At 37.6% G+C, this 15,667-nt stretch overlaps 1 long non-coding RNA gene across 1 annotated transcript; it reads right to left on the bottom strand.

The window, feature by feature from the left end:
- Window positions 1-7,302: 7,302 nt before the first annotated feature.
- On the bottom strand, window positions 7,303-14,772 carry LOC141273528 (uncharacterized). The gene is made up of 3 exons (XR_012322103.1): window positions 14,425-14,772; window positions 10,940-11,038; window positions 7,303-8,358 (listed from the first exon to the last, which is right to left on the bottom strand). It is a non-coding gene; the product is annotated as an uncharacterized lncRNA (long non-coding RNA).
- Window positions 14,773-15,667: the final 895 nt, after the last annotated feature.

Here is a 15,667-nt window from a genome sequence, read left to right on the forward strand (position 1 = left end):
CATATATAGGTGCATATATATCTATGTATCTATATACATACACACCACTAAATAAATGAGCATGATAGCTGGAGATGGCTTATATAGGTGCATATATATCTATATACATACACACCACTAAATAAATGAGTGTGATACCTGGAGGTGGCTTATATAGGTGCATATATATCTATCTATATACATACACACCACTAACTAAATGAGCGTGATACCTGGAGATGGCTTATATAGGTGCATATATATCTATATACATACACACCACTAAACAAATGAGTGTGATACCTGGAGGTGGCTTATATAGGTGCATATATATCTATCTATATACATACACACCACTAACTAAATGAGCGTGATACCTGGAGATGGCTTATATAGGTGCATATATATCTATATACATACACACCACTAAATAAATGAGCGTGATACCTGGAGATGGCTTATATAGGTGCATATATATCTATCTATATACATACACACCACTAACTAAATGAGAGTGATACCTGGAGATGGCAAATATAGGTGCATATATATCTATCTATATACATACACACCACTAACTAAATGAGCGTGATACCTGGATATGGCTTATATAGGTGCATATATATCTATCTATATACATACACACCACTAAATAAATGAGCATGATACCTGGAGATGGCTTATATAGGTGCATATATATCTATCTATATACATACACACCACTAAATAAATGAGTGTGATACCTGGAGATGGCTTATATAGGTGCATATATATCTATCTATATACATACACACCACTAAATAAATGAGTGTGATACCTGGAGATGGCTTATATAGGTGCATATATATCTATCTATATACATACACACCACTAAATAAATGAGCGTGATACCTGGAGATGGCTTATATAGGTGCATATATATCTATCTATATACATACACACCACTAACTAAATGAGCGTGATACCTGGAGATGGCTTATATAGGTGCAAATATATCTATCTATATACATACACACCACTAACTAAATGAGTGTGATACCTGGAGATGGCTTATATAGGTGCAAATATATCTATCTATATACATACACACCACTAACTAAATGAGCGTGATACCTGGAGATGGCTTATATAGGTGCATATATATCTATCTATATACATACATTCCACTAAATAAATGAGTGTGATACCTGGAGATGGCTTATATAGGTGCATATATATCTATATACATACATACACACCACTAAATAAATGAGCGTGATACCTGGAGATGGCTTATATAGGTGCAAATATATCTATCTATATACATACACACCACTAACTAAATGAGCGTGATACCTGGAGATGGCTTATATAGGTGCAAATATATCTATCTATATACATACACACCACTAACTAAATGAGTGTGATACCTGGAGATGGCTTATATAGGTGCAAATATATCTATCTATATACATACACACCACTAACTAAATGAGCGTGATACCTGGAGATATCTTATATAGGTGCATATATATCTATCTATATACATACACACCACTAAATAAATGAGCGTGATACCTGGAGATGGCTTATATAGGTGCATATATATCTATCTATATACATACACACCACTAAATAAATGAGCGTGATACCTGGAGATGGCTTATATAGGTGCATATATATCTATCTATATACATACACACCACTAAATAAATGAGCATGATAGCTGGAGATGGCTTATATAGGTGCATATATATCTATCTATATACATACACACCACTAAACAAATGAGCATGATACCTGGAGATGGCTTATATAGGTGCATATATATCTTTCTATATACATACATACACACCACTAAATAAATGAGCGTGATACCTGGAGATGGCTTATATAGGTGCATATATATCTATCTATATACATACACACCACTAAATAAATGAGTGTGATACCTGGAGGTGGCTTATATAGGTGCATATATATCTATCTATATACATACACACCACTAACTAAATGAGCGTGATACCTGGAGATGCTATATATAGGTGCATATATATCTATCTATATACATACATACCACTAAATAAATGAGTGTGATACCTGGAGATGGCTTATATAGGTGCATATATATCTATCTATATACATACACACCACTAACTAAATGAGCGTGATACCCGGAGATGGCTTATATAGGTGCATATATATCTATCTATATACATACACACCACTAAATAAATGAGTGTGATACCTGGAGATGGCTTATATAGGTGCATATATATCTATCTATATACATACAAACCACTAAATAAATGAGTGTGATACCTGGAGATGGCTTATATAGGTGCATAAATATCTATCTATATACATACACACCACTAAATAAATGAGCATGATACCTGGAGATGGCTTATATAGGTGCATATATATCTATCTATATACATACACAGCACTAAATAAATGAGCATGATACCTGGAGATGGCTTATATAGGTGCATATATATCTATCTATATACATACACAGCACTAAATAAATGAGCGTGATACCTGGAGATAGCTTATATAGGTACATATATTTCTATCTATATACATACACACCACTAACTAAATGAGCGTGATATCCGGAGATGGCTTATATAGGTGCATATATATCTATCTATATACATACACAGCACTAAATAAATGAGCGTGATACCTGGAGATGGCTTATATAGGTGCATATATATCTATCTATACACATACATACACACCACTAAATAAATGAGTGTGATACCTGGAGATGGCTTATATAGGTGCATATATATCTATCTATATACATACATACCACTAAATAAATGAGTGTGATACCTGGAGATGGCTTATATAGGTGCATATATATCTATCTATATACATACACACCACTAAATAAATGAGCATGATACCTGGAGATGGCTTATATAGGTGCATATATATCTATCTATATACATACACACCACTAAATAAATGAGCGTGATACCTGGAGATGGCTTATATAGGTGCATATATATATATATCTATATACATACACACCACTAAATAAATGAGCATGATACCTGGAGATGGCTTATATAGGTGCATATATATCTATATACATACACACTACTAAGTAAATGAGCGTGATACCTGGAGATGGCTTATATAGGTGCATATATAACTATCTATATACATACACACCACTAAATAAATGAGTGTGATACCTGGAGATGGCTTATATAGGTGCATATATATCTATCTATATACATACACACCACTAAATAAATGAGCATGATACCTGGAGATGGCTTATATAGGTGCATATATATCTATCTATATACATACACACACACCACTAAATAAATGAGTGTGATACCTGGAGATGGCTTATATAGGTGCATATATATCTATCTATATACATACATACCACTAAATAAATGAGTGTGATACCTGGAGATGGCTTATATAGGTGCATATATATCTATCTATATACATACACACCACTAAATAAATGAGCATGATACCTGGAGATGGCTTATATACGTGCATATATATCTATCTATATACATACACACCACTAAATAAATGAGCGTGATACCTGGAGATGGCTTATATAGGTGCATATATATATATCTATATACATACACACCACTAAATAAATGAGCATGATACCTGGAGATGGCTTATATAGGTGCATATATATCTATATACATACACACTACTAAGTAAATGAGCGTGATACCTGGAGATGGCTTATATAGGTGCATATATAACTATCTATATACATACACACCACTAAATAAATGAGTGTGATACCTGGAGATGGCTTATATAGGTGCATATATATCTATCTATATACATACACACCACTAAATAAATGAGCATGATACCTGGAGATGGCTTATATAGGTGCATATATATCTATCTATATACATACACACCACTAAATAAATGAGCATGATACCTGGAGATGGCTTATATAGGTGCATATATCTCTATCTATATACATACACACCACTAAATAAATGAGCGTGATACCTGGAGATGGCTTATATAGGTGCATATATATCTATCTATATACATACACTCCACTAAATAAATGAGCGTGATACCCAAAGATGGCTTATATAGGTGCATATATATCTATCTATATACATACACAGCACTAAATAAATGAGCGTGATACCTGGAGATAGCTTATATAGGTACATATATTTCTATCTATATACATACACACCACTAACTAAATGAGCGTGATATCCGGAGATGGCTTATATAGGTGCATATATATCTATCTATATACATACACAGCACTAAATAAATGAGCGTGATACCTGGAGATGGCTTATATAGGTGCATATATATCTATCTATACACATACATACACACCACTAAATAAATGAGTGTGATACCTGGAGATGGCTTATATAGGTGCATATATATCTATCTATATACATACATACCACTAAATAAATGAGTGTGATACCTGGAGATGGCTTATATAGGTGCATATATATCTATCTATATACATACACACCACTAAATAAATGAGCATGATACCTGGAGATGGCTTATATAGGTGCATATATATCTATCTATATACATACACACCACTAAATAAATGAGCGTGATACCTGGAGATGGCTTATATAGGTGCATATATATATATATCTATATACATACACACCACTAAATAAATGAGCATGATACCTGGAGATGGCTTATATAGGTGCATATATATCTATATACATACACACTACTAAGTAAATGAGCGTGATACCTGGAGATGGCTTATATAGGTGCATATATAACTATCTATATACATACACACCACTAAATAAATGAGTGTGATACCTGGAGATGGCTTATATAGGTGCATATATATCTATCTATATACATACACACCACTAAATAAATGAGCATGATACCTGGAGATGGCTTATATAGGTGCATATATATCTATCTATATACATACACACACACCACTAAATAAATGAGTGTGATACCTGGAGATGGCTTATATAGGTGCATATATATCTATCTATATACATACATACCACTAAATAAATGAGTGTGATACCTGGAGATGGCTTATATAGGTGCATATATATCTATCTATATACATACACACCACTAAATAAATGAGCATGATACCTGAAGATGGCTTATATACGTGCATATATATCTATCTATATACATACACACCACTAAATAAATGAGCGTGATACCTGGAGATGGCTTATATAGGTGCATATATATATATCTATATACATACACACCACTAAATAAATGAGCATGATACCTGGAGATGGCTTATATAGGTGCATATATATCTATATACATACACACTACTAAGTAAATGAGCGTGATACCTGGAGATGGCTTATATAGGTGCATATATAACTATCTATATACATACACACCACTAAATAAATGAGTGTGATACCTGGAGATGGCTTATATAGGTGCATATATATCTATCTATATACATACACACCACTAAATAAATGAGCATGATACCTGGAGATGGCTTATATAGGTGCATATATATCTATCTATATACATACACACCACTAAATAAATGAGCATGATACCTGGAGATGGCTTATATAGGTGCATATATCTCTATCTATATACATACACACCACTAAATAAATGAGCGTGATACCTGGAGATGGCTTATATAGGTGCATATATATCTATCTATATACATACACTCCACTAAATAAATGAGCGTGATACCCAAAGATGGCTTATATAGGTGCATATATATCTATCTATATACATACATACCACTAAATAAATGAGCGTGATACCTGGAGATGGCTTATATAGGTGCATATATATCTATCTATATACATACACACCACTAAATAAATGAGCATGATACCTGGAGATGGCTTATATAGGTGCATATATATCTATCTATATACATACACACCTCTAAATAAATGAGCATGATACCTGGAGATGGCTTACATAGGTGCATATATATCTATCTATATACATACATACCACTAAATAAATGAGCGTGATACCTGGAGATGGCTTATATAGGTGCATATATATCTATCTATATACATACACACCACTAAATAAATGAGCATGATACCTGGAGATGGCTTATATAGGTGCATATATATCTATCTATATACATACACACCACTAAATAAATGAGCGTGATACCTGGAGATGCCTTATATAGGTGCATATATATCTATCTATATACATACACACCACTAAATAAATGAGCGTGATACCTGGAGATGGCTGATATAGGTGCATATATATCTATCTATATACATACACACCACTAAATAAATGAGTGTGATACCTGGAGATGGCTTATATAGGTGCATTTATATCTATCTATATACATACACACCACTAAATAAATGAGCGTGATACCTGGAGATGGCTGATATAGGTGCATATATATCTATCTACATGCATACACACCACTAAATAAATGAGTGTGATACCTGGAGATGGCTTATATAGGTGCATATATATCTATCTATATACATACACACCACTAAATAAATGAGTGAGATACCTGGAGATGGCTTATATAGGTGCATATATATCTATCTATATACATACACACCACTAAATAAATGAGCGTGATACCTGGAGATGGCTTATATAGGTGCATATATATCTATCTATATACATACATACCACTAAATAAATGAGTGTGATACCTGGAGATGGCTTATATAGGTGCATATATATCTATCTATATACATACATACCACTAAATAAATGAGTGTGATACCTGGAGATGGCTTATATAGGTGCATATATATCTATCTATATACATACACACCACTAACTAAATGAGCGTGATACCCGGAGATGGCTTATATAGGTGCATATATATCTATCTATATACATACATACACACCACTAAATAAATGAGTGTGATACCCGGAGATGGCTTATATAGGTGCATATATATCTATCTATATACATACACACCACTAAATAACTGAGTGTGATACCTGGAGATGGCTTATATAGGTGCATATATATCTATCTATATACATACATACCACTAAATAAATGAGTGTGATACCTGGAGATGGTTTATATAGGTGCATATATATCTATCTATATACATACATACCACTAAATAAATGAGTGTGATACCTGGAGATGGCTTATATAGGTGCGGTGGCGTGCGCCTGTAATCCCAGCTACTGGGGAGGCTGAGGCTGGTGGATCGCTTGAGTCCAGGAGTTCTGGGCTGCCCTGAGCTATGTCGATCGGGTGTCCGCACTAAGTTTGGCATCAATATGGTGACTCCGGGGGAGCTCAGAGCTACCAGGTTGTCCTAAGGAGGGGATCTCACTTCTTCTCAGGTAGACAAAAGAGATTACCTATATAGATTTCCTATAGGAATGACGCTTCAAATAAGACACTCACTACAGACTGTCTCAAGAGAATGATTCTGTTTATTTTAAGATGTAATATAATTATATACCCCAATCAACGTGGGTTGTGCTTTGATACATGCGTATGAGATGATGTAAGTAATATGTTATCTTTGGCGCAGAATAATTAAATAACAGGTGCTTGTCAATACATCTGCAGGATATTCATGATGTATGATACTCCCAACATCCTTTCTCACTGATAGTACTGAATACAGTTCAGGTCATGGTGAACTTAGGGAGTTTCTTGGTGGTGATATATTGGGACTTTATTTTGTGTACAGACATAGGACAAGTATGATAATTATAAACCAATGAGCCAATTCTTATAAAGGTCATGAGAACACTACAAGAAAACAGAACAAACAAAAGTATTGCTAAATAAGGATTATCTAACTGAAAAACAAGTCTTCTTAAAGGCAATGATTCGAAGCTGACCCATTATTTTAACAATTCCCCTCTTTTTATCATCTTGTCATACTGTCTGTCCCTCATGCCCCTACCTAAATTCTAGGCCTGCAAATTAACCCTACTTCACGACATCACGGGGCTTACCCTCCGTATGTAGTGGGATGCCAGTCCTGCTGCGCATCCGTTCAAATTAATTTGTTATCAGACCCACTGTCCCTTACTTTCCCTACCATTTTCTGAGTATAGTTGCTATATGTATAGAGGGATTGTCAGGTATATGTCTACTTTAATATAATAGACTGCTGTGTATATACAACTACAAGTTATATGTTCGGTATCTTTGAGCAAATAGTAGCTGAGAGTTCAGCATCTATCAGGTTCCATCCTCTGCTGGTAGGATTTGCTTTTCAGACCAATGGTTTTGCGCAGAACATACAATCCGATAAGTCTGCTGCAGTAATCTTGTTGCAGAAGATGCATTCTCGCTGTACTGTGGTTATTATTGTAGTAAGGACTTGGGTTTGTTTCACTTCAGTGTCTGTATCAATTTTATGTTGGGATTTACCTGGAAAACATTTACAATTAGAAGTAAGAATTTTCTTTATCATCATCACAAAAAGTTTCATGATTATTGCAACCACCACTATTATAAACACAGCCTGGATCAAGAAATGTATGACACCACTTATTCACCCTCAAACTTCCCTAAATAAGTTTAAAGGATTCATGCAAGCGAGCCACTCGGGTAGTGGTAAATTTTCTAAGGCATTTGCCTTCCGCACACCTTCCTTGATCCGCTGTGCTTGTTCTATATCACAGGCCTCTGGCCATGATGAGAATAAGTCGATACAGACAAGCACATACTCATAAATGCCTACCTTCGGGAGCTGAATGAAATCTATCTGAAGTCGCTGAAACGGGTATAATGGTCTCACAGTGCACTTTGGTGGCACTTTCACCGTTTTTCCCACATTGTGACATGCACAGATTATGCATCCCTGTATGAATTTAACAGCAGCATAGTGGAATTCTGGTGCTACCCAATAGATCTTTACCTGACTTACCATTGCATCCTTGGACTGATGGGTTGGTCCATGAGAAAGAGTGCACATCATAGAGTACAGGGATCTTGGCAGACAGTATTTGCCATCTGCTCTCCACAGTCCATCCTTTCCCTGTTTAGCTGAGCGTTTAGTCTATTCTTCCTTTTCTGGTGCAGAGGCCTGATCCTGTAGGCTCTGCAAGAGATCCAGGTCCACACTCCCAGACACTTGCACAGTGAATGTTTCTACTGGGAGGGGCAACAGGGCTGCAGCTTTTGCAGCTGCATCCGCCCTCCTGTTTCCCTCAGCCTCTTTTGTGCACTCTTTGGTGTGAACTCCAACGCTCTGTGGAGTTGTGCTACTGCTTCTGCATTCTTTATGGGTTTACCAGAAGAACCAATAAACTTTCTGCTTTTCCATATGGGACCATAATCATGGCAAATGCCAAATGCGTAGCGACTGTCTGTAAAAACATTCTCAATTCTGTTTTCTGCAATTATACATGCTTCAGCGAGTGCTTTTAACTCAGCTTCCTGGGCATACATTCTAGGGGACAGTGCCTCATCCTTTAATACTTCATTTTGACTGACTATGGCATAGCCTGTATGGGGCTTCCCATCTAGGTAGTATCGGGAGCCATCTACATATAGCTCTAGATCCACCTCGGAAATTGGTGTTTCTTGTACATTGGCTAGTGGTTTAGTTTCTGCGTCCATTAACTCAAAGCAGTTATGCTCAAGGTGTAATGTTTCATCATCAATTGGTTCAGGTATTAGTGTGGCAGGGTTAAGAGTTGTACACCTTCTGATAGTGACATTTGGGAGAGACAATATTGCCACCTCGTACTTGGTCAATCTGCTCATGGACAGGTGTTTTGTCCTGGCCTGGAGCAGAAGTTCCTGTACTGAATGGGGATCTTGAATTTCTAGTGCATTGTCTAGCACTATATTAGCCACCTTTTCTTTCAACATTGCACAGGCGGCTACCGCTCTGATGCATGAGGTTGCTCCCTTTGCAACAACATTGAGCTGAGCAGAGTAGTATCCTAGAGGACGATGTCTACCTCCATATTTTTGGGTGAGCACACTTTTAGCATGCCCCCCTGATTTATGACAGAAAAGGAAAAATGGTAGGCCGTAGTTGGGGATTTTTAGTGCTGGTGCTGAGAGAATGGCGTCCTTGAGCATTTGAAACCCCTGTTTTTCTTTTAGGGTCAGCAAATAAAGCTGACCCTTATTGCATGCAGAGAGCATGTGAAATAGGGGCTGCATCATGGCAGATGCAGAAGGAATCCACTCTCTACAGTAGCTGACCAGCCCCAGGAACGTTCTTAATGCGCTGGAAGTTGTTGGTTCTACAGCCTGACTGATTGTTGTTTTTTTTTTTTTTTTTGTTTGTTTTTTATTCCTTTCTGGAGTGATATGTTTGAGTGGGAAGGAGATACAATGTCCTAAGAACACTACTCTTTCCTTTGCAATTTACAGTTTTTCCTTGGATACCTTGTAACCTTCGTGGTACAAGAAGATTAGTAAAGATAATGTCTTTTTTAAACATACATCCTTACTTGGGGTACACAACAGTAGATCATCCACATACTGAAGTAGCTGAATGTCTTGATTCTCAGGATGCCAAGAGAGAAGTACTCCTGCCATTGCCTCTGAGAACATGGAGGGAGAAGTTGCTCCCCCCCCTGAGGCAACCGGGTCCAGCAATACTGCTTTCCTCCATGGATGAAGGCAAACAGCAGCTGGCTCTCATCATCTATTGGCACTGAGAAGAAAGCATTACTGAGGTCAATCACTGAAAAATTTTGCATTAGATGGAATTTGATTTAATAGGGTATGTGGATTTGGTACTATGGGCGTGTCTACAACCATTAATTTATTAATCTCTCTCAAATCATGGACCATACATTCCTTGATTATACCTTTTTCTAGGTATTTATTCACCTGTAGTGCAATTGCTTCTGTTTGCTCCTTGCTCAGGGGATATTGTCTCATACGTACCGGTGCAACACGAGGCTTCAACCTAATTGTCACTGGGTTATTTTTAACAGTCCAACATCCGTTTTATCTTGTACCCATAGTACGGTTGGTACGTTACCAGGCATCTCCTGTATGTTGTCATCGAGACCTGTATCCACCTCCTTTTCAAGTTGAATTATTGACATCATTGTTGATATTGTTGTTTCAGATAATGGACCTGCAATGGTAACACCTTATTTTCCAAATTTATTGATCGCATTCATTGCATTAAGAATGTCTGCACCTATTAAATTTCTAGGATATTTATCTGAGACAAGAAGATGGGTACATAAGTCAATAGCATGTGCTATCTTTAACATTTACAGGTTCAGTTTCCTTTTAGATGTGACCCTTCTCACCGTACCCAAAACAGAAACCCTTTGTTTACAATCCTCTGGGTCCATTTATTATTTTTTTTTTTTCCCGTCTACTTTTCCGCCTAAAGTAATTCGGGTAACTGACTTTACTGTGTCCTTAATAGTGTCCTGAAAGGCATCTGGGTGTATATTTACCATAATTGGGGTGACCTTATCTTTCTTTTTCTCTTATTTATGGCCTGTTCTAATCCTCTGAATGTGGATATTTACTGCTCCAAGGGGCATATAAGCATTCTGGGTGCAGCTCAAACACCTCTGCCCTGAGGTCTTCTCTGAGACCAGTGATAAACATATTTCTCAGAAACCCCAATTCCCTTGGATTATTCAAATTATAATCATGATCTTTAAACACAGCTACGCACCTAGCATGGAATTTATCAACCGTTTCCTCAGGTTCTTGGAATATCTCTGGCATCCCTGAGATAAGGCTTTCTGCCATTATTTTAGTGACTGCATTTAACCGGAGGATAAACTGTTTCCTCGATTCTAGGGTCTTAGTGTCACCCGGTAGCGCTTCTATTCCGTCTCCTACGTGGACCTGTTTAACCTTTTCCACAAGTGGTACTCCACCATTGAGACTACAGAGCGGTACCAGATCACTCCAAGTGGCATCATAGTTCTCAGCTACCCCTTTCACCGTCTTATAATATCCTATCGGATTCTTATACATGTCTGGAAAACTATTTGCCATGGACAATTGTTCTGACCTAGACCATGGTTTATACCAAGTGGTGGTATCCGTTTTACCTGTTGTCCTTCATCCCCCTGTGTACCCCTGGTTGTTTGTGTAATGACTGGGAATGCAGCCGTCTCTGGTTTTCTTTTGTCGAGATTACAGTTTTCACACTGAAATATTGTATTACTATCCTGACATCCTGGGCAGATCCATGTTTTAGAGCGTAGTGCTATTGTTCCTCTTAGCTGCTGAGTGCGGGGAGGGTCTGTGGGCTGCATGTGTGTGCCTGCGTTCTCCTCTCCACCGTCCTCCTCACTGGCAACTGAGCTGATAGCTAGATTTTCCCTTTCTCTCTCTTTATCCTCAACCCCCCCAAGTCCCGTCCTTGCCTACTTTTAGTTTTAAAATTATTTTTTCTCGTGGAGTCATGGTGGGGATGGTGTCATATGCAGGTGAAGGGATCTGTCACTATCTGTAGTAGATGCAGTACTATGCGGGGGAGAAAATTGATAGTGCTGGCACTATGTATGGTTGTTGGGGAGGTAGAAACCTCGGACAGTGATTTTTCTTTCTCAACACTTACACTTGACTCTGACCTATCACTTGGCTCTAATCTATTCTCTGACTGAGCGGAGGGCGCAGCCTGGATTGGACCTTGTTCCCGACTAGGTGTCGGGGGTTGTATGACATGAGATCTGCTTCTGATCACTACCTGATCAGTTTCATCATCATCGGGAATTAAAAGGGGATGATGTCTCTCACTAGTTCTCAACCAGGCTGCAACCTGTGCTCCGTAATCATGCTTATCAATCCATTGTGAATGTTCCTGACTAAACCGTTTCCATCTCTCAGCATCTAGGCATCCCTTGGCTGGCATACCAGCTCTTTTTCAATATCTTTGTTGCATCTTTTACAGCTGCCCTGCCATGCTCCATTCTCACCAGATCACACATGGTGCACCTCGGATCCTTGTTCCTTGATCTGGAGATTCGAGCACCCATAACAGGATTTGTCAAGGGTTGCGATCCCTATCTTCAGTATCCTGCTATATAATCAGCTGGGTCAACCAGTCAGATACGTTAGCTGGTTACCCCTGATTCAATCAGCTGGATCAACTGGTCAAGTACGTTAGCCAGTTACCCCTGATTCGAGGGCCTTAAGCTGAACTGCAACTCTTTGCTCTGCTCTGATGCTGAGACAAGTTTGTCTAAACAAATAAATGTAGACTATTATAAACAAAAACCGTTCCAAAAGCAATCGCTATATATTCTTCATACATCTGGGTCAGAGTCCTCACTTGAAGAATATCCTACGTCTATTCCTGAGTCCGTGCCAATATTGGCAAGATAATTATTATGAGTAATAATATCCTGTCACACAGGCATATACCATCTGTTTTCTATAATATACTGCCACTCTTTACCTATAGTGTGTGGATGTGGAACAATATGGCAGGGAAAACTCGGTATGTACCGTTACTTCTCCTATACTGGTGTGCACTTACAGGGTACAAATGTATCCTTTCCAGAAACGAAGCAGTATCCCTACCATGAGGCTTTCGCTTTCTCACTACTGTAACCGAGCACAAACACTTTTCACAAGTCATGTATACTTTTGCAGCCTATCAATTATTCATTTCTCTTAATCACCACTTCAGTCATTAACACCTCCTCATTCTCCACCACAGCACTTCTCGTACTCCAATTCCTATTAAAATTTTCTAGGGCAACTGGGCAAAATAACTTTATATCCTGTGAATCCTGGATTCTATTTATTGCTCTAGCTGAATCAATATCACAATATTCATAAATGGTATAAGGTTCAACAAAACAATGACTGTTAATATTCACATATACTAACGTAAGGAATGTATTATCTTCCTCCCGTAGCCCCCAACCTTCAGATTCCACACTAATCTCGCAGCTTCCTAAAATGCGTGACAGCTCCATTGTTGTATTTGCTAACCAGAGTACTACACTCGCATTCAGCACACGTCATCTAATCACTTATATCTCGTACATTTTTGCTATAATAAGCATGAACTTAACACAGTTACACTTAGTATGAACGTTAGTTAAGTTGGAAGCAGCAATGATTGGGGATGTAGAAGTACTATGTATATATTATATGAAATAGTTAATGCATGCAAAAATACAGATATATGATATAGTATTTGAATTAGTAATTTTCCAGTTATGTGAAATTGTTAGTAATAATATATATTAAAAAAATTAATAATAATAATAATAAAATTGCTACCTGAGGGTTTCCCGTTCAAGATCCCCGGAGACTGACCTAGATCGACCCCACCTTTCCCGGAGAGAAATTTGCTCAGAGTGTTAAGGCCACTCACTTACCCGGCCGGGGTTTGTTTCTGTTCGGGATAGGGGTAAAGCAGTTGTTCAGTCTCAGATGAAATTAAAAGGAAAAAAATAGATCTCGCTGAAGGGCCTCCAGCTGTTAAAGACGGGAGGGGATCTCACTTCTTCTCAGGTAGACAAAAGAGATTACCTATATAGATTTCCTATAGGAATGACGCTTCAAATAAGACACTCACTACAGACTGTCTCAAGAGAATGATTCTGTTTATTTTAAGATGTAATATAATTATATACCCCAATCAACGTGGGTTGTGCTTTGATACATGCGTATGAGATGATGTAAGTAATATGTTATCTTTGGCGCAGAATAATTAAATAACAGGTGCTTGTCAATACATCTGCAGGATATTCATGATGTATGATACTCCCAACATCCTTTCTCACTGATAGTACTGAATACAGTTCAGGTCATGGTGAACTTAGGGAGTTTCTTGGTGGTGATATATTGGGACTTTATTTTGTGTACAGACATAGGACAAGTATGATAATTATAAACCAATGAGCAGGGCCGGCCTTAGGGTATATGGCGCCCTGTGCGAAATCCCTCTTGGCGCCCCCCCCCAAAGAAAAAAAATTAAACTCATGTAGGTGAAAACAACAAGTGCATTTTTTATTAATCAAATGATCAAGTAATAACAAGCAACAAAAGTTGAAAAGTTTTAAAGCCGCCACCACGATAAGGTAGACTCTTCTGGCAGGGCCCTACTCTAACCTATTAAAATTTTCTTAAAATATCCAATACTCTTTTTAGATATATTTTTATTTAGTTTTCTTTAAGGGAATGTGTCATATACATTTTTTTTTAAAAATGACCAATAATACCACATACAGGGAATACTGCCACACCATGACCAGACCACATATTACCACAACATAGTGACCGAATAATACCACACAGAAGGGGGAAAAACTGCCACACCATGACCAGACCACATATTACCACCACATTACTAATATTACCACCACATTACTAATATTACCATAAGTGTCATTATGCACGGGAGCTCTATACATGGTATGTATAATGTAAGTGTCCAGGTAATCTAGTGATCACCAGTGACATTATACACAGGAGCTCTGTATATAGTGTCAGTGTACAGGTAATACAGTGATCATCAGTGACATTATACACAGGAGCTCTGTATATAGTGTCAGTGTACAGGTAATACAGTGATCACCAGTGACATTATACACAGGAGCCCGGTACATAGTATATAGTGTAAGTGTACATGTAATACACTGACTCACTGGTGACGTCTCTAGGTGAAGTCCTTCAGCTACGCTTTTCTCCTTCATCCAGCACAGACCGCCATTACGTCTTCCAGCCAGGACTCGTCTCTGCATAAAATAACACAGTTATCTAGAGCACATTC

This window comes from Phyllobates terribilis, unplaced genomic scaffold, assembly GCF_046119375.1.
Source record: "Phyllobates terribilis strain yellow unplaced genomic scaffold, ASM4611937v1 Scaffold_1__5_contigs__length_1240528914, whole genome shotgun sequence".
NCBI classification, from domain to species: domain Eukaryota; kingdom Metazoa; phylum Chordata; class Amphibia; order Anura; family Dendrobatidae; genus Phyllobates; species Phyllobates terribilis.